The sequence below is a fragment of the Rhinoderma darwinii genome (assembly GCF_050947455.1).
Source record: "Rhinoderma darwinii isolate aRhiDar2 chromosome 5 unlocalized genomic scaffold, aRhiDar2.hap1 SUPER_5_unloc_48, whole genome shotgun sequence".
NCBI lineage: Eukaryota > Metazoa > Chordata > Amphibia > Anura > Rhinodermatidae > Rhinoderma > Rhinoderma darwinii.
The window spans coordinates 396,017-416,344 of NW_027461807.1; the positions used below are offsets into that span (position 1 = coordinate 396,017).

Consider the following 20,328-nt stretch of genomic DNA (forward strand, 5'->3'; position numbering starts at 1 on the left):
GAAGGTGAATGAGCTGTTCCAATGTGAAATGCCGGAAACACAGAAACACAGAAGACACACACACAACAAGAGGTGGCAATGTATTAATTAATTGCATTTAATAAATTAGCTCATTATCACACATGACTGTACAAATGCATTGTCCAACAGGTGTTGAAATAATGGGATTAAAAGGGGAGATCCCATCAGAAAGACAAAAACAATAGCAAACACAAATAGCACTTTTGGAATCTGATTTTAGTCAACACATAAGGGAAGGGTGCACCAGTCCTGGAAATACTGCAATACCAGGTCAATGCGTGGAGTGGACAGAGCAAGCTCTATTTCCATCTCCCTGTTCTAAAAATCCATTTAATATATGGTCCCCAGATAGGGGACGTATCAGATATTAAACTGATAAGAACAGATAAAGGTTTCAACAAAATTTTATTGACAAATATTCACATACATAGAATGCAATTTTTACAAAATAAAATTCAGTAATAAAATGCTGTTAAATAAAATTCCGTAATAATAAATTTGTTTATACATTCAATTGTCCAATAAGATTAGTAATAAAACGTTTTTAATACATTTCATTAAAAAACCTTTTTATAGCATAAAATTCGGTACTAAAAATGTTTATTTTTAATACATTTCATTAAAACGATAAAGGCAATATATTTTCAACGAGAAGAAGGTTTCTTTAAAAGTATGACAATGGCAGGATAAAACATCATAAAACAAGCAATAAAATCACAATTATAAATACATGGATAATTTACATAATAATTGTGTTCCATAGAGACAGACACCACATGGATGCCGCCTCTTTTGCTCCGAGATGTTTTTTGTCTCTTAGATAATATACATATAATTCACTCAACGCGATTTTAACACAATCTTTAATATCAATAAAATCACGTTTAAAAAGAAGAATGTTCCTAACCTTCCAGATGGCATTTTTAAAACAATTAATAATCATCCAGCAGATCATCTGCTGTCTGAATGATGGGCAGGTAAAAAGGCCATAAAAAACGTACTCGTATTTAAAATCGTTAAGACCGCAAATCCATTTTAATAAAAGGCCAGCCTTCCTCCAAATCTCCTGTGCATAGTGGCAGTTCCAGAATAAGTGCATTACCGTCTCATCATTTCTGCACATATCTCTCGGGCACTTGGCTCTCGCCACCAGTCCTCGCCTGTGTTGGAACTCACGTGTAGGGAGGCACTGGTGCACGATCGCCCAGGCAAGGTCCTTATGCACATTTGCAAGGTATTTCCCAAAAACATTCCGCCACACTTGCTTGGACCTTGCCTGTGAGAGATTGGAAACTGCCACCATTTCTTCTCTGTGTCTACACGCCACTGACACCTTCCTCTGGTCCCCCAATATATCAGGCTCCAACTCATGGAGGCTCAGGAGCCTGACAGTCTTCTCCAGCACCACATAGTGTTTTGGGGGACACAGAAGCACAGGAGAATTTAGGGAGATACGAGACCAACGCTTAAAAACCATGCCCGCTGCATATTTTAAAAAGCAGCTAAAAATGCCATCGGATTTAAACATTTTAAAACAGAAGCAGAAATATTTGATATAAAAAAATGTAAAAAGGTTAGGAACATCTCTCCCGCCATTGTCCTTACATTTATACATAACATCACGTTTTAATTTTTCCATCTTGGAGCCCCACAGAAACATAAAACAAATGCGTGTTAGCTTTTTAATATATAAAATGGACGGAGGGAAAACCATGGCAACATAAAGCATTATTGGGATTAAAACCATTTTTATAATTAAAATTTTCCCCTCCATCGTGAGGCTCCTAAGATTCCACATTAAAACCTTCTTCTCTATTTTTGCTATCACTGAGTCCCAGTTAGAGGTCCCATTGTTCGCCTGATTAAAAACAATGCCTAAAATTTTAATCTGGTCCTTCTGCATTCTGACTCCTGGGGTCAGGGAGGAATCCCAGCCTCCTATATTAAAACAATCACATTTATCAATGTTTAGTTTAAAACCAGAAGCCTCGCAGAAAAAGGTGGTGTTCCTCAGCGCCCTCCTCATGGATGTTGAATCAGGGCATAAAATTGTTACGTCATCCATGTAGCCCAATACCTTTATTTGGTTACCCCTCCCACCAGGTATCGGGGCGCCTCTGACTACTTTGTCACTTCTGAGCATAGCTAACAGGGGCTCCATTGCGCATATAAATAGTAGGGGAGACAATGGGCACCCTTGCTTGACTCCAGATAAAAGAGGAACACCTTTAGTTAAAAATCCATTTACAGAAATTTCACTAAAACAGGACCGATATAAAAGCATAACACGACTTATCATAAAATCAGGCACCGCCATCTTTTTAAGAACCATAAAAAGGAACTCATGGGACACTCTATCAAAGGCCTTTTCAAAGTCTAGTGATAAAATAGCAAGATTTTGGCCTCGATCTTTAAAATACCAAATAACATCTCTTAAAATATTAAGGGACTCAGTGATAGATCTACCAGGTACCCCACAGACCTGGTTTGGGTGGATTAGCTTACTGATAAAAGGTTTAAAACGGACCGCTATCAATTTGGCTAAAATCTTGTAGTCTACATTTAAAAGTGTAATGGGACGCCAATTTTTCAGTTGGTCCTTTTCACCTTTTTTAAAAATTAAAGACACGATCCCCCTTCTCCAGGAAGGGGGCAGCTCTTCAGTGATAAAAACCTCTTTGTACAGTAAAATCATATCCTCTTTTAAAACATCCCAAAAAGTTAGATAAAATTCAATAGGCAACCCATCCTCCCCAGGGGCCTTTCCCGCTGAAAAACTTTTAAAAACAGATAAAAGTTCCTCTAAATTAAGATCTCGGGATAAAACCTCCTGGTCTAAAATATCTAACTTAAAATCAAGGGAGTTAAGAGCATGATTTAAAAAGGATTTATCAATAGCTTTTTTACTAAAAAGGAGTTGGTAAAAGTTAAAAGCTGCATTCAACATTCCTCCCATAGAAGTCTCCCCTTCTAGGTTCAAAATAGCATCTCGCCTACCATTTACCTTTTTAAAAAAGAATCGGGAGCACTTCTCATCTTCTTCAAGGTGTTTTACATGGGAGTTAAAAATGATTTGTTTGCCTTTATCATCTAAACATTTTTTTATTTCAGCTTTTAAATTTAAAATATCCGAATCCACCTCAAACCCAACATCCTTTAGTTTAAAAAGCACATGCAAACGCTTATTAAGAACATAAAACCACTGTTTCTTTTCTCTAGCTTTCTTCCTACCTGCTCGGATAAAAAATAATTTAATTCTGGGTTTAATGCCCTCCCACCAGTGCAGCATGGTCTCGTGGGGCTTTTTCTGTGATTGCCAGCACTGGTAGGTCCGCACAAACTCACTTTTGTTTTCAGGGTCCTCTAGGAGCGTGGTGTTTAACCTCCAGAGGCCCTTACTCACTTTTTGCTCTCCCTCCAGCTCCAGGGACACACTAAGGAGCTTATGGTCTGAAAATATATTTGTTAAAATCATACATTTTTGAGAGATAAAATCATGGGAAGCAAAAATAAAATCGATTCTGGAGCTCACTCTTCCATTAGACCATGTGGCACCTGCGTCTCCTGGCAAGAGTTCCCTCCAGCAATCGCGCAATTTAAAATCTTCAATAAAATTTTTGAGCAGGTAGGTAGTGCGGTCTTTTCTATTTGCATCCCCACCCTGCCGGCCTTCTCCTTCTCTTGTGCAGTTAAAATCACCTCCTACCAGCAGGGGGGTAGACCCAACACAAAACAGTGGTAAAATATTAAAAAGCTCTGCCCGCTCCTGTTTATCAGGAGGGGCATAGACATTTAAAATACGTATTAAAAGTCCATTAATGTGCAGGTGGGTTAAAATAGCTCTGCCAGGCATAATCTCAGTGACGGTTTGTATCGAAATAGAATGGCCACGGCAGAGCAATCCCACACCTGAAGAACGACAGTCATTAGCACCCGACCACACCGAAGGGCCCAGCTTCCAGTCTTTTTTCAAGTCCATATAGTCCATGCTGTTAGGGATTCCACACTCCTGCAGTAGGCAAAAATCAAAGTCCATAGTCTGTAGAAAAGAGAATAAAGCAGCCCTGCGAACAGGGCTCTTTAGGGACCTCACATTTAGCGAGGCAACTTTCAGAGGAATACAAGGCATAGTTATTGTTAGGCGTCAGTGTCCACCTCCGAGGAATCCGACTCCGATATAAATTGGGAGCCAGACTCCCCTGTATCAGGGGATGCAAACTCCAGGATTTTCCCAGGGTCAGAGCCAGATATATGAATCGACCCGACTCTTCCCCTGAACTCACTCTCATCCGAGCTGCGGCATATTGTCTTCCTCTTTATGGTGGGCACATCTTCTTCTCTTAGCCTTTTCCCCGTACTCGTCAGGTCCATCCTTGATTCCTCCTCCCCGTCACTGGATGTCACCTCCGACTCCTGGCTGTTGTCATCACCATCGCGAACTCCGGCCGCTGCTACCTCCGGTACGGCTGCAGGTATCTCCGGGTCACTCATCTGCTCAGGGCGCTCAGGAGCCTGTGAGGTCCCCTCCTTCTCTCTCGTCATCTTGCCTACTGCACCTGAAGCCGTCAATGCCCGACCCCCTGTTGGCGTAATAAGAGGGTCAGACTCGGGCTTCTCAGTCGGTCGGAGGCAGCTGGTGGCAGGGAGGTCCAGCGTGGAGCCCCTCCTTCTAGATCCCTTAATTGGATCATCACCAGCCACCACCTCTGCCCAGTCCTCCTTTGACGGCACCGAGGACCGGCGAGATTTCCTACCAACCGACTCAGGTATGGAGCTCGGGGCCTTCATCGCAGAACCAGAACAGCCCTGCTCCGGCCCTTTGGAATCCCCAGGACCACCCTCCACTCGTGACTTGGAGGGTCTTGGTCCTGGCCCTTCGGCGGGTGCCGTTTCCGGGGCATTACCAGCAGAGTCCGCACCTGTTGTGGACTGCTGCCCTGGCCCTGGACGGGATGGACCAGGCCTAGGCCCACCCCTCAATGACTGCGTTCTTTTAGGACAGTCTTTATACATGTGACCTGCCTCCCCGCACAGGTTACATGTTGCTCTGGAACTGCACTTGGCGGCCACGTGCCCCAGGCCTCCACATTTGTTACAGCGAACAACACGGTTTTCACTGCATGACTCTTTTGTGTGCCCATATTTTTGGCAGTTCCAGCAAAACCGGGGCATCTGGGGGTAAAACAGGTATCCCCGGTTCTTCCCAATGGCAAAATTCGCTGGAGGGTGCACAAAGCCACGTATGCCATTGGGGTCTTGAAAGAACTTGACAAAGTACTTTCTCTTTCCGTTCCAAAATCCCTCAGCATTTTTTACTTCATGCGAGAAGTGAATTTCCTTGCAATAGCGCCCTAGGAATGTGTCAATGTCCTTGGCGGGGACAAAGGGGCTATGCATTACCACGACCAGTGGAATAGACTCTTCTCCGTAGAGGAGAGAAAAATGAAGCCCATCTAGGCGCTCATCTGTCTGGTCGGAACCAGACAGGGCTGCACAGATCGTATCGCAGCAGGCCGCGGTGCAGAAGGAGATGGTATACCGACCGCGGCCTTCCTGGTCATTCAGACACAGGATATTTTCCCGTCTGAGGCCGAAGGAGCCAAGCAGGATTTCCCCTACTATGAATTTCAGGTTCTTCCGCTGGCGATGTTCCTCTCCGACCTCGATCCGGATGGTTTGGCGTAACTGGGTCTCCCCAGTTACAAACCCATAGGTGAACGGCATTCCTGCTTGTCCCAACAAGTTTTTCCGCCCTTCTAGGCCGTCCAGCGCAAGCTGTCCGCCTAGCGATCCCTTCCCGTTGCCTGAGGACTAGTCCGACTACCCAATAGCTGCAGGGGGGTGAAGTCAAGGCGATAAACCAGTGACGATCCCCCCAGGCCAAGTAGCCGGGTACCCCAGGCACCTTCTGACTGAAACCTCCTGTACGAATACACTTGGTCGCAGCCAAAAGGCCGAGAAGCGATAACCCGAATGGGCCGGCCGTTGACCGAGCCTGCCTAATACTGCTGTTCACCCCTTGCAGCGATTGATTCAGCCTACTCCTAGGCAATTCCATGGGGCCCTGCAGGCTCACACACATTTACAGCTACTAAGCGGGAGGTGAATAAAGGCCGGAGAGGAAGCCAGACAGGATTTGCTTCTTTTGCTTGCACCACAATGCAGTGCTGAAAGAGGAGGAATCTACATAAAAACGCCTTCCTGGCAACGCCCAAATGCCCTCCTGCCATGCAGATAAACACTGGCAGCGGCAGCAAGTGCATGCCCACAGCCACCCCTTGTTCCTTCACACCTTGTATCAGCTGTAATCCAGTCCAGTCCAGTGCTGCCTGCTGAGCAGCACTGACCAACACTGCCTGGGCCCAGGCTTTTATCTCTGAGGCCCCATTATGATGTCAGAAAGCTGGCTCTGGAATCCTGAGGGCTCCACTATGACACGTGCAAAGTTCCGTCTGAACTTTATATAAGACGGTGCGGCTCAGTCAGTCACTCAGTGTTGCCTGAGAGGGCAACACTGCAACAGCCGGCCGCCAGGCTGTCTTTTTTTTGCACAGCTAGTTGCCTCCAGGAGGCCACAAGAGGGAGACAAGGGACTGCAAAATGGAAAATAGGCATCCACCAACTTTACAGACAACTTGTTCTCCTTGCTCCTACAACCTCCATCCTTGCACAGTTTGTTATTCTTCCAGGTAACAAAGTAACAAATCCAAATTGCTGCTCTCTTTGTAGGCAAGCAAGGGTTTGTTGCAACTGCAATTCTTACTTCTTCTTGAAATGTAGGGACGACAGTACATTCCATCACATCCATCTAGTGTACACAGGTAGGTCCATTGTGGCGGGTAGGCGGCTGGCTGCTTTAATGGCTGTTTGCTGTTCCCCTACTCCACTCCACTCCACTATTTGACTGTGGTGCTGCATCAATCAGTGGCTGGCTCAGGTGCAGCTCTTTAACTTACCTAGGAGGGAGGGCGGAGAGAAGACAAGGAAGGTGAATGAGCTGTTCCAATGTGAAATGCCGGAAACACAGAAACACAGAAGACACACACACAACAAGAGGTGGCAATGTATTAATTAATTGCATTTAATAAATTAGCTCATTATCACACATGACTGTACAAATGCATTGTCCAACAGGTGTTGAAATAATGGGATTAAAAGGGGAGATCCCATCAGAAAGACAAAAACAATAGCAAACACAAATAGCACTTTTGGAATCTGATTTTAGTCAACACATAAGGGAAGGGTGCACCAGTCCTGGAAATACTGCAATACCAGGTCAATGCGTGGAGTGGACAGAGCAAGCTCTATTTCCATCTCCCTGTTCTAAAAATCCATTTAATATATGGTCCCCAGATAGGGGACGTATCAGATATTAAACTGATAAGAACAGATTTTTTTTTTTTTTTTTTTTAAAACCATTTCAGTTAGTTATAAGCAACTTATAATGTTTCTCAAAACTTGAAAATCAAATCCACGTTGCTTCAAACTTATCATCATTCTGGTTTGTTCTTTATTTTTTCTTCAATTTACATAAACAATCACAAAAAAAACAGAACAATATTACCTACATCGTATCAGGAATTTCCATTTTTTGAACTTCCATATCCCCTCTGAATCTAGGCCACCACCACGCTGTCTATCCCACAAATACATGACGTAAAGTCTAGACAAAATCATCCTAATACACTCATTTACAGGCACTAATTTCCTTTTAAACACTAACAAGTTTCTCACATCCCACAAACTTTCCATCACACATGCCATAATTAACCACATAATTCTATCTTTCATACGACTACTTGCACCCATTCCAAACATTGCTACTTTCCAATTAACAAATTTTACCCCCGCTAGTTCTTTACACAAACCACCCACCCCTTTCCATACTTCATACGAATAGTCACAATCCCACAACATATGTCTCACACTCTCACTTGCTCCACATCCATTCCTCGGGCAAACCTCAGACCTAATAAGATCCCTTCTTCTCTGCACTTGCCTAACAGGTAGGATATTATGCAGCGACATCCATACAATATCACGCTGTCTGTTTGACATACCACTCACCTTCAATTTACTCCATACACTCTGCACTTCATTAGACCTCAAACCTGCAATTTCACATGGAATTTCATTCGCACGTATTCTCTTCATCACCGCATTCTTATTTTTAAACTCACTCATTGGCACAGCAAGCAAGTCATTTTTCCTCACAAAAACCTCAATCCTCATATACCACACTGGACACTTGAAAGCCACAGGCACACTTGCATCTCTCTTTACCCAATTCAGACCATACAACATCCAACCAGCCAAGTATCTAATCATGAAACCAGTCTTATTATTCCTCTGCACTAACACAGACACCACTTTGATATAATTCAAAGCCAAAAATACCTCAACATTTGGAAAATCCAAACCACCATTCACACACATCTTATACACATACTCTCTCTTCAATTTTTCCATTCTACTCCCCCAAAAAAATGTAAAAATCATCTTTTCCGTCTTCTTAATTTTGTGAGTAGCAAAAGGGAAAACAACTGCACAAAAAAGTAAAATTGGTAACACAACAGATTTAACTATCAAAATTTTTCCCGTCAGTGTCAAACTTCTCAGTCTCCAAAAGTTCAGTTTTCGTTCTATTCTCATACCACATTCATCCCAACTTTCATTCCCTCTCAAATCCTCATTAAATTGCACACCCAATTATTTAATAGCACCCATCTCACAATTAACCCCATCCATTCTCACACTCCTATCACCAAAACACTTAAAGCTACATTTACCCCAATTCACTTTAAACGCAGACGCACTACAAAACAAACTCAACAACAATCTCGCTCTATTTATCTCCGCCTCTCTTTCACTAACAATCACCACATCGTCCATATAACCCAATACTTTCAGAAACTTACCATTACTCCCAGGAATTAATAACCCCCTCATAAATTTTTCCCTTCTAACCATACACAACAACACTTCAATCACACTAATGAACAGGACAGGGGACATAGGACAACCCTGCCTGACACCTGACCTTATCCCCACTTTTCCACTCAGAAACCCATTTACGAGAAACTCACTTGTTACGTTCCCATACAAACCTTTCACTGCATACACAAACTTTCTCGGAAAACCCATTTTACACAGCACACTAAACATAAACTCATGCGACACCCTATCAAATGCCTTTTCAAAATCCACAGATAGGACCATACATTTCTGCTTTCTATCCATACAGTCCCCAATCATATCCCTTAGTAACAACAAATTATCAGTCATACTTCTACCAGGCACTGCACACACTTGATCTTCATTCACCACTTCAGCAACAACCTCACGCATCCTATTGGCCAATACTTTACTAAAACACTTATAGTCAGAATCCAACAAAGTAATTGGCCTCCAATTTGCCAAATTTTTCTTCTCACCTTTTTTATATATCAGCACAACCACACCTTCTTTCATAGATTTGCTCAACACACCATGCTTCCACATATACTGGCATACCTCAAGCAAATCCCCACCAATTATATCCCACATCCTCACATATAATTCAATTGGGATCCCATCCTTCCCAGGTGTTTTATTTTTACTTGCACTCATCACCACATTTCTCACTTCATCCATGGTAATATCACCACACAGAGACTCACGATCTTCCTCTCCAAGTTTATTTTCCAACCCATTCAAAACCTCATTCATCAAATCCTTATCATACCACTTCTCTCCATACAACTGGGTATAAAAACCTTCAACTTCACTCATCACATCCTTTCCAGAAACACACTCACCCCTATCATTCAATAATTCATCCATATCATCCTTTTTACCACATATTTTTTTGAAAAAAAATCTTGTACATTTTTCATCTTTGTCTAAGTTCTCAACTTTTGATCTATATATAATTTTTTTCCCTTTTTCCTCTAATAAAAGCCTACTTTCATTCCTTGCGTCCCTCATCAAATCACTGACATCCACACCAAGCTCGCCAAGTTTTCTCAACCATTCTATTCTAACATTCAACTCATTATATTGGTTTCTTAGCATAGCTGCTTTTTTATAGCCCCATTTTTTAAAGAATCTTTTACATTCATTCTTCATCCAATCCCACCACTCCAACACATTCCCAAAAGATTCCTGCCGCGATTTCCATCCTTTATACGCATATATAAAAGCCTTCACAATTCTTTCATCCTCTAATAAACTTACATTTAACTTCCATACCCCTGCACCACGCACTAAACGAACATCCCCTTCAAAAGTTGCACACATACACACATGGTCAGAAAAGGTCACATCGCGCTGCCGCAAACTCATGCACCCCACATTTTTTGAGAAAAGCACCCGATCTATCCTTGATGTTACCCCTCCTCTATCAGACCTATAAGTGTCGGGTGGTGGCTTTCCCAAATGAACCTCAGCAGCATCTATAAAAGAAAAATCTTTGATTAATTGGTACAACTTTTTACCAGATACATCCATTTTTTCCCCTTCCGTCACACAGTTAAAGTCCCCAACCCAAATCGTAGGAATTCTCCCTGGCAAAAAAAAGGACAACTTCTCTAGGAGCTCTAACCTCTCTTCTTTTTTTGTTGCTCCATATATATTAATTACCCTTACCCTCCACCCTCTGACATTTATCTCTGCCAAAATACACCTCCCCACTTCCACCACAATATAACTTTCTAATTTTAAATTCCTATTCCCTAGCAATATTCCTACCCCATCATTTTTATTTATAGAAGAACCAGACCATATACATTGGCCATATGGCCATTCCTGTTCTGGCACAGGTTCCCTAATACCGCATTCTTGCAAACAATATACATCAGCTCCTAAATTTTTTAAAAAATCCAGAACTGCAGCCCTCCTGGGCTTAGATTGAATCAGTCGTACATTTAAGGATACGACATCAAATGTAGGTTTGGATGCCATATTTTAATTTTCATAGCCAGATAACCGCAGGTTGTCCATTTGCACTTCAGCCTTTGCCTTCTGGAGGCTGGCAACCTAATGTGAAGAAACTGGTCCCTTGATCTTCTAGAAAAGGCTCATCAAACGAAATCACTGATGAGGGGTATTCCTCCTCCCTTCCAGGGGTTACAGGGGGTGACGCGGCCAGCCTGGCTCTCTTAGCCCCCATATCCAGAATTTCGTCTGCAGGTCGGGTGCCTACAGTGGTAAAATCCCCTTGACCTCCAACTCCTTCCAGAAACACTTCATCCAGACTCCAAGAAACAGGAGGAGTCACGGGGACGTCGCCCTCAATTTCTCCCTCACCCTGTAGCCCAGTCTGGGCATCGGATGGGTGAGGAAGATCCTCCTCGACCGGGGCTACCTCCATGCCTGCCCCTTCCTCCACACGTACTTCTACTGGAGATGTGCTTAAAGAAGCCAGATAGTCAGCGGGTACCTCCTCGCCCAACCGTCCAGTTCTCGCTATCATCTCAGCCACTTGGCTCCTGGCTGCCTCTGCATATGACTTCTTCCGCAGAGGGCAGTCTTTGAATGTATGCCCTTCCACCTCGCAGAGATTACAAACAATGCGGTTGACACATTCTTTTGCTTTGTGACCCTCCTGGTTACATCTGGAACACTTCCCTGAATTTTGACATCCTTCCCTTGTGTGGCCAAAAACTTTACAATTCCTGCAGAAGGGAGGACACCTGGGAAAAAACAGATATCCCCTGTCTCTTCCAATGGAGAAGTTCGATGGAGGGAAATGGAAGCCTCCTGGTTCCTCAATATCTTGCCGAAACCGGACCCGAAATTTGTATTTCCCATTCCAGATCATTTCAGTGTTCAAGATTTTATTCTCAAACTTAACATATGCACAATGTCTAGACAGGAATGCCGTGATATCTTGCAAAGGTACATGTGCATTGTAGAGAAAAACAACCAGGAAGACTTCTCCTTCATCATACAGCAGGATAAAAGTAAGTCCTCCAAGCTCAGGATTGTTCACATTTTGCATCAAATTGTAATGGAAAGTATGGCAGGCAGGTAAATCCGTCAATATCAAGGTAAAATGACCAACCTTATGCTCCTGAAGACAAAGGATTTTCTTCCGCTCCACTTTCAAAATTCCAAACAAGATGTTGTTCACCAGGTGTCGTAGGTCCAGGGTCTTCTCTGATCCAACATCAACTTCGATCCGAATGCCGTACTTGACCCGGGTTTCCCCGGCCTTAGCGTGACGTACAATAACGCCCATGTCGATCGCCTTCCTGCCACTGGCTGTCTCCCTATAGCAACAAGCAGCTTAAGCCCCAAAGGGCGATGCTGCAGGGCCGAGAGTTCAGCACTGGACGCCTCTGGTTAGCCACTTGAGCTTAGCCAAAAGGCCGAGAAGCGATAACCCGAATGGGCCGGCCGTTGACCGAGCCTGCCTAATACTGCTGTTCACCCCTTGCAGCGATTGATTCAGCCTACTCCTAGGCAATTCCATGGGGCCCTGCAGGCTCACACACATTTACAGCTACTAAGCGGGAGGTGAATAAAGGCCGGAGAGGAAGCCAGACAGGATTTGCTTCTTTTGCTTGCACCACAATGCAGTGCTGAAAGAGGAGGAATCTACATAAAAACGCCTTCCTGGCAACGCCCAAATGCCCTCCTGCCATGCAGATAAACACTGGCAGCGGCAGCAAGTGCATGCCCACAGCCACCCCTTGTTCCTTCACACCTTGTATCAGCTGTAATCCAGTCCAGTCCAGTGCTGCCTGCTGAGCAGCACTGACCAACACTGCCTGGGCCCAGGCTTTTATCTCTGAGGCCCCATTATGATGTCAGAAAGCTGGCTCTGGAATCCTGAGGGCTCCACTATGACACGTGCAAAGTTCCGTCTGAACTTTATATAAGACGGTGCGGCTCAGTCAGTCACTCAGTGTTGCCTGAGAGGGCAACACTGCAACAGCCGGCCGCCAGGCTGTCTTTTTTTTGCACAGCTAGTTGCCTCCAGGAGGCCACAAGAGGGAGACAAGGGACTGCAAAATGGAAAATAGGCATCCACCAACTTTACAGACAACTTGTTCTCCTTGCTCCTACAACCTCCATCCTTGCACAGTTTGTTATTCTTCCAGGTAACAAAGTAACAAATCCAAATTGCTGCTCTCTTTGTAGGCAAGCAAGGGTTTGTTGCAACTGCAATTCTTACTTCTTCTTGAAATGTAGGGACGACAGTACATTCCATCACATCCATCTAGTGTACACAGGTAGGTCCATTGTGGCGGGTAGGCGGCTGGCTGCTTTAATGGCTGTTTGCTGTTCCCCTACTCCACTCCACTCCACTATTTGACTGTGGTGCTGCATCAATCAGTGGCTGGCTCAGGTGCAGCTCTTTAACTTACCTAGGAGGGAGGGCGGAGAGAAGACAAGGAAGGTGAATGAGCTGTTCCAATGTGAAATGCCGGAAACACAGAAACACAGAAGACACACACACAACAAGAGGTGGCAATGTATTAATTAATTGCATTTAATAAATTAGCTCATTATCACACATGACTGTACAAATGCATTGTCCAACAGGTGTTGAAATAATGGGATTAAAAGGGGAGATCCCATCAGAAAGACAAAAACAATAGCAAACACAAATAGCACTTTTGGAATCTGATTTTAGTCAACACATAAGGGAAGGGTGCACCAGTCCTGGAAATACTGCAATACCAGGTCAATGCGTGGAGTGGACAGAGCAAGCTCTATTTCCATCTCCCTGTTCTAAAAATCCATTTAATATATGGTCCCCAGATAGGGGACGTATCAGATATTAAACTGATAAGAACAGATTTTTTGATTGAAAATTGCTTTATTGACAATCAATCGTCATCATACAAACATTACTGCGACGCAGCGCAAGCCATGAAGCAGCAAATAATAAATAATAACAGTCGTCAAACATAACATGACAGTATAATACACAGTACAGGCTAGCCTATGCTATACATTACACCACATGCTACACTAACATTCTTGCATTCACTAACGCCAAACAACAAAGCATTACAGACAAGTGATGGGATAGGGGAGTGGGTAGGAGGGGATAGGGAAGGGGGAAATCACAGGCCCGAAGCTTTATTGAAAGACAACACACAAGAAGGGAGAGTGGGGGGAAGGGGAGTATCAGTCCTCTTCCTCATCGACGTCCGGGCTGTCCCAGGTGGAATAGTCTCTGAGCAGGCTGTGGATCAGCCTGCGGCAGTCCTGGACGGACACACTCTCTCTCCGCAAAATCAGACGGTTCCTGGCAAACCATATAGCGTCCTTAAAGCAGTTCATAAGGCGCCAGGCTTCCTGGATTGCTCCATCCGTGGTATTCCCAGGAAATAGTCCATAAAGTACCGAGCGGTACGACAGTCTGTTCCTGGGTACTGAGTCCTTGAGTTCATGTTCCAAGGCTTTCAACAGACCCTGTGCAAAGGGGCACTGCCAGAAAATGTGCAAAGATGTTTCCTCCGTGAAGGGGCACCTGGGGCAGTACCGGGTCTTGCACAGGTTGCGGGCGTGCATGAATGACCTAAGAGGCAGTCCTCCCTGGATGGCCATCCATGAAATGTCCTTGTGCCCGTTGGTCAACCTGCCAGATGACACGTTAGTCCAAACAGTCTCCAACGTGTCGGCATGAAGCCCTGGAACAGACTCCAGTGAGTCCTTTGCTCTGATGTGCTTGTGGATCGTCTTAGGTTTCCACAAGTCGGGCTTGAGACCCTCCAGTTGATGCTCCCTCACAAACCGGACGACATCTCCGTAGAACCAGGGAGCGTGCCAGTTGTAAGGGAAGGAGCTGTCCCACTTGTCCCAGCCAAAACCTCGCCAGAGGGGAAGGAGGAAGTAGCGGGACATGGCCTTGCCCGCAGAGCCGTTTGCTGTCCTCAGAGTCCTACGAACACAGTCACATACAAAAGCGATCCGCAGCAGAGTGGGAATGTCGGGTATACCCTTCCCACCTTTGCGGGGCTCCTTGTACATAACAGTCCGCTTTACTCTGTCCATTTTCGAGCCCCAGATGAAGCGAAACACAGTCCTGGTAATGGCCCTCGAGACGGTGGCAAGAGGGGGCCATGCCTGTGCAGTGTATTGTAGCACAGGCAAGACTTCGTTACGCAGGACCATTGCTTTGCCCTCAATAGTGAGTTGTCTGAGGCTCCACAGTCCGATCCTTTGGTTGACTTTGGCCAAGCGTTCTTCCCACGACTTTAGGGCTGCACCTTCCTTACCGAACCAGACTCCCAGAATTTTGATGAAGTCCGGCTTGATAGTAAACGGGAAGGAGGCAGGAGAAGGCAGGTACCACTTTCCGAAGAGCATGGCTTCCGACTTCCCGCAGTTGACTTTTGCCCCTGAAGCGCGTCCGAACTCCTCACAGGTCTGGACGAGTGCAGTCACCGAACTCTGGTCAGCGCAGAAGACGGTCACGTCGTCCATGTACAGCGAGCATTTGACCTCGAAGTGTCCTGGACCTGGTGCGGTGATCCCTCTGATCTCTCCATTCTGCCGGATAGCCTCTGCGAAGAGCTCTATAACACAAACAAAAAGGAGAGGTGAAAGAGGACAGCCTTGTCTAACCCCCGACGATACAGGAAAGGGGTCAGTCTTCCAGCCGTTCACCAGCACCGAGCTGTAAATGTCGCAATACATCAGGTTAACATACAAACAGAACAACCTGCCAAGCCGCAGCCTACGCAGAGCCTTACCCATGAATTCGTGAGAGACCCGGTCAAAAGCCTTCTCCTGATCCAGACTGACCAGGGCCGCGTGTGTACGGCGGCTTTGCATGTAATGCACCGTGTCCCTCACCAGGGCAAGACTGTCGGCCACCCTACGGCCAGGAATGCCGCAGGTTTGGTCCGATCCGATGATCTGTCCGATGACAACCTTCAGTCTGTTGGTCAATACTTTGGCGAGGATCTTGTAGTCCACGTTCAGGAGAGAGATGGGACGCCAGTTTTTCAGGTCACATCTCTCCCCCTTCCGCTTATACAAGATCGTGATCATGCCTTCTCTCAAGGACGGTGGCATTCTACCCTCCACCACCATCTCCTCATAGAGCTCCAGCAGGTCCGGACAGATCAAGTCCCCCAGCGCTACATAGAGCTCTGCTGGGAGACCATCACTGCCCGGGGTCCTGCCGGGTCTGAAGGATTTAGCGGCAGAGAGCAGTTCCTCCACCGTCAGGGGTACATCCATAGCCTCCGTACCTGCAGGATCAAGATGATTAGTGATACCTGACAGGAATTTATCGGCGGCTTCGGGGTCAGTGGTTTTCCGGGAGTAGAGGCTTCGGTAGTAGTCTGTGACGACTCCCATCACCTCCTTCTTCCCAGAATGCATGTTTCCGGTCTCATCTCGGAGTTCCTTCAGGGGCGTGTGGCCGGCATGGAGTTTCCTGAAAAAGAACGAGTTACATTTCTCACCCTTCTCCAGGTTCTCCACCTTGGAACGAAAGACAATTCGCTTGGATTCCTCCTCAAAGTGCCTTTTCAGGCCCTTTTTGGCTTCCTCCAGCTCCTTCCTGACGTCCCAGCCGCATTGAAGGAGGTCTTGCAGGGATCGCAGCTGACGCTGCATCTCTCTGAAGTCTCTCTTCCTCTCACACGCCTGTTGGCGACTTTTTGCCTGAAAGAAACAACGAAATTCAACTTTAACATATTCCCACCAGTCACAGGTTTTGTCAAAGAAAACTTTATCATTCCTCCAAACAATATAGGCGTCTCTAAGTTCCGCCAGTACCTCCTCTCTTTCCAGCAGGGCACAATTCAGCTTCCAGGAGCCAGGGCCGGGAGGAAAACCGTGGCCGATGGCACCCTGGAAGAGAATGGCCCTGTGGTCAGAGAAGAAGCAGGGGACCATGGAGTGCCCATGCTGCTTGACTGCCCGGGAGGTGAACACAAAGTCAATCCGAGAACGAAGTGAGCCATCGGGTCGGCTCCATGAATAGTTCACAGAGCCGATCCCCATGGAGCCCACAACGTCCTGCAAGGATGCTTCGGCTACCATCTCGATAAGCAGTTTGGAACTGACATCCAGTTTGTTTGAAGTGCCGGAACTTCGTCCATCCTCTTCGATGGGGCAGTTGAAGTCCCCGGCCATCACCACTGCCCTAGTGGTGGCGAGCTGGGTCCGCAGGGTCTGGAATAGTTCCAGGCGCTCAGCCTTCATAGGGGGAGCGTACACGTTGATGAGCCTAATCGGCTCTCCTGCCCAGGAACCGTCTACGACCAACAAGCGGCCGCAGGCGAGCTCCTGGACAGAGTCAACAGTAAATACGCTTCCCCTAATCAGGATGGCAACCCCTGCAGACTTACAGTCGCCCCCACCAGACCAGTAGGACGGGCCATGGGTCCACTGCCTGGCCAGATGATGGTATGACCTGGAAGAGGGGAGAGTACATTCCTGCAGCATAAATACATCACTCGACTGCTTGGAAAGAAAAGTTAGCACCATCTGACATCTAGTCCTATCTCTAACACTCCTCACATTGAGGCTAAAGATGTTAAGTTTAGCAGCCATGGGGGAGAATAAAGAAGGTTAGTGCAAACGATACACCTTAGTTACCAGTCCGGTCGGGCGGATCCTCCTCTCCTGGCGGGTCCGAAAGATCCAGCAGGCCCTCTGACAAAAATTGTTCCAGGATTGTAGCCACCTGGATGTCTGTTGTGAAGTCGATGACCTCAGGTTCAGACACGAGTTCCTCCACCATCTGCTCCATTTCCTCCTGCTGCGCAAGGGAATCTTCGCAGATTTCTACGACTTGTCGCTTTGAGGACTCAGCAGCTGGGCTGTCCCTCACCTTTCTCTTCCTCTGGATGGCACCTGAGGAGACAAGAGGGGGAAAATCCTCCAGGGAGAGGACTCCAGCAGCTGGAGGGGAAGATGTTAGTGCTGCTGGAGCTGGGGAGAAGGGAGGCTGGGTTGGGAGAGGTGCAGGTGACAGGACCACTGAGATGGGTGGGTAGGAGAAGGTGAGAGCCTCAGTGGGGGTGACAGGGGTTGGGGACGGGGGGGTGGGGAGGGCCGGGCGAGGGAGGGTGGGAAGGGTAGGGCGAGGGAGGGCCGGGAGACGGGGGGGAGGGACTGTCGTCTTCTTACCATCCTTCTTATTCCCGGTCTTCTGCGCCGCTGGAGCTCTGGCTGGGGCGGGGTTCCCTCTGGCCGGAGCTTTCGCCGCTACAGTTGCCCAGGATCGATCCCTCTTCGGGCAGTCCTTGTAGGAGTGGGCTGCTTGTCCGCAGAGGTTGCACATTGTCCGTTTCGGGCAGTCTTTGGTCTCGTGTCCTGTTACCCGGCAGTTCTTGCAGGCGTCCTCCTTGCAGTCCTTCACCGAATGACCCTTCTTGCTGCATCTCCTGCAGATCTGCGGCATGTCCGGGTAGTAGATGAGGCCGTAGGAGTTGCCCAGCGAGAATGACTGGGGCAGGTGCTGGAGGCCGTCTTCCGCGCTCGAATCCTTGTTCAGTCGGACGATTACCGACCACTTGCCAGTCCAGAAGCCGAGTCCGTTCAGGATGTGGGTGGGTTCCCTCACCACTGTGCAGAACCGCTTCAGGAGCGTGGTGATGTCTTTGCCGGGGGTGTGTGGGTTCCGCATTGAGACCGTCACCCGCCTTTCCTCTCTTTGGACAGGGCAGTTGCCCACAAAGCGAGAGAAAGGGGATTCAGGCCTCGCCGCTTTCACCATCTCCCAGTACCTTCTGCAGATGTTGATCGAAGCGAAGGTCACGAAGAACATCCCGGTCATGAAGGCCTGGATGCTGATGGTCTCCGGCTTAGCGAAGCCCTGGTCCAGGAGCATCTTCTGGCAGAACACTTCTTCCGTCATGTCCGGCACTCTCCCGTCCACCTCCTTCAGCTTCAGGGCCACAGTCTGCTTCATCCAGGGCTCCAGGGTTGGAGCAGCCTGGTTCGGCTTCCTGGTGGCCTGTTGGCTTGAGGAGGCTTGAGGAGGCTTCAGGAGGAGATGTCCTGGCCTGGGTTGGCTCACCTGGTCCATCAGCCTTCTTCTTCTGGGTGGCAGGGTTGCTGGTTGAGGCCATGGCTTCTTCCAGCTGTTCCTGTCGCTTGGGGAGGATCTTCGATAGCTCTTTCCCGAAGGGGGCGGAGCTATGCAAATCTTCTCCTTGCTGGCCGAGGTTCTTCCACGAAATTTCTTCCGCAGCGGTTCCTCGTCGAGCTTCTTCTGCGGCCGAGCTTCTTCAAAGATCCCCTTCAGCAGCGGCTCTTCTCCGAAGGTCTCTGTCGCAGTTCTCCTTCTTCTTCCCGGCAGCGATCTCCCGGAGCTTCTTCCCCGATGGCGGCTTCTCCCTCCTGGATCTTCGTCTTCGCTGGTTCTTCTCCGCAGTTCGTCGCCGGCTTCGTCTGGAACGCTCTTGGATCGCTAAGCTAGTGTTTATAGCCCCCAGTGGTTCTCCGAGCTATCTATCCTTACAAGGACTGATAAGAACAGATTTTTTTCAGTTGGCTACCCCCTCGCGGGGGTGTCAATGATTTATTTATAAAAATTTCAATTTTACAATAAAACACATTTTAGTTACATAAATATATACAAAGAATTTTTACATTGTAACAATAGTAAAATCAAATTTTCATAAAATGTATGTAGGGGGACATGGGGCAAATCTTTATTTATTTGGAGTTCCAGTCAGTCACAAACCATTTATTTAGAAGGGTGGCATTCCTTTTTTTGTCTAATAAAAAATAAATATACATTTCACTAAAACAAAGACCTAAAACATCATCAATCGATAAAACGTCGTGCTTAAAAAGAAGGATGTTCCTGGCCTTCCACAGAGCTTCTTTGGCGCAATTCATCGTCTTCCATGCAATTATTTTCTGATTCGCGGTTGGGCATCCAAAAAGTCCATATAAAATATCCTCATAGTTTAAGTCCTTTAGGTCTGCCATCTTCACCAAAAGAGGGAATATTTTTTTCCAAAATTCTTTTGCAAAGTCACATGTCCAAAAAATATGTCTTATCGTCTCCTCGGCCTGGCAGCCTTCCCTCGGGCAGACGGCAGACCTCGCGAATCCTCTTCTGTACTGGAATGCCCGGCATGGAAGACATTGATGAACGCAGCTCCAGGCCAGGTCCATCTGTGTATTAAAAAGATAAAACACATTAATCATTTTGAAAATAAAAGCACATCGTTGTGTATTAAAATTCTCCACATTGCTGACCGTCTCGCTCTCTCTCAGGTCTTTTATTAGTTTTTTGCTATTCTTAAGTTCATTCACGGTCTTCCCTTTTAAATTGAAGAGAGCCACTATTTTTTCTAAAATTACGTAGTTTGCTGGTAATTTAAAAGCGTATGG

General features: G+C 46.5%; 2 non-coding genes and 1 pseudogene across 2 annotated transcripts; all 3 read right to left on the reverse strand.

Moving 5' to 3' along the window:
• Positions 1 to 254: 254 nt before the first annotated feature.
• On the reverse strand, positions 255 to 440 carry LOC142695655 (U2 spliceosomal RNA). The gene has a single exon (XR_012863742.1). It is a non-coding gene; the product is annotated as a U2 spliceosomal RNA (small nuclear RNA).
• A 6,819-nt stretch (positions 441 to 7,259) lies between these two features.
• On the reverse strand, positions 7,260 to 7,440 carry LOC142695687 (U2 spliceosomal RNA; annotated as a pseudogene).
• Positions 7,441 to 13,655: 6,215 nt separating this feature from the next.
• Positions 13,656 to 13,843, reverse strand: LOC142695653 (U2 spliceosomal RNA). Its single transcript, XR_012863740.1, has one exon. It is a non-coding gene; the product is annotated as a U2 spliceosomal RNA (small nuclear RNA).
• Between the last annotated feature and the right edge of the window lie 6,485 nt (positions 13,844 to 20,328).